The sequence below is a fragment of the Penaeus monodon genome, chromosome 21 (assembly GCF_015228065.2).
Source record: "Penaeus monodon isolate SGIC_2016 chromosome 21, NSTDA_Pmon_1, whole genome shotgun sequence".
NCBI lineage: Eukaryota > Metazoa > Arthropoda > Malacostraca > Decapoda > Penaeidae > Penaeus > Penaeus monodon.
Genome location: NC_051406.1, coordinates 2,682,862 through 2,683,108, shown reverse-complemented (window position 1 = coordinate 2,683,108; position 247 = coordinate 2,682,862).

The following is a 247-nucleotide window of genomic DNA, read 5'->3' as shown; positions in this document are numbered from 1 at the left end:
GGGGGGGGGGGAGGGAAAAAAAACTTTGGTGTGGGGACGAAGGGGTTGGGGAAAAAAAGGGTTGTGTAAATAAAGTGGTGAAAAAAAGTTTTTTGGGAAAAAAGTGCTGGGTTTTGTGTTTGTAGTTTTTAAAAATGTAGGGGTTGTGGTCTTTTTTGGCGGGGCTTTTGGGGGGGTTTGTGGTTTTCCTTTTTGTGGCTTGATTGCTTTTGTTCGTTTTTTGTTTTTGGGAATTTTTTTTTTTGGT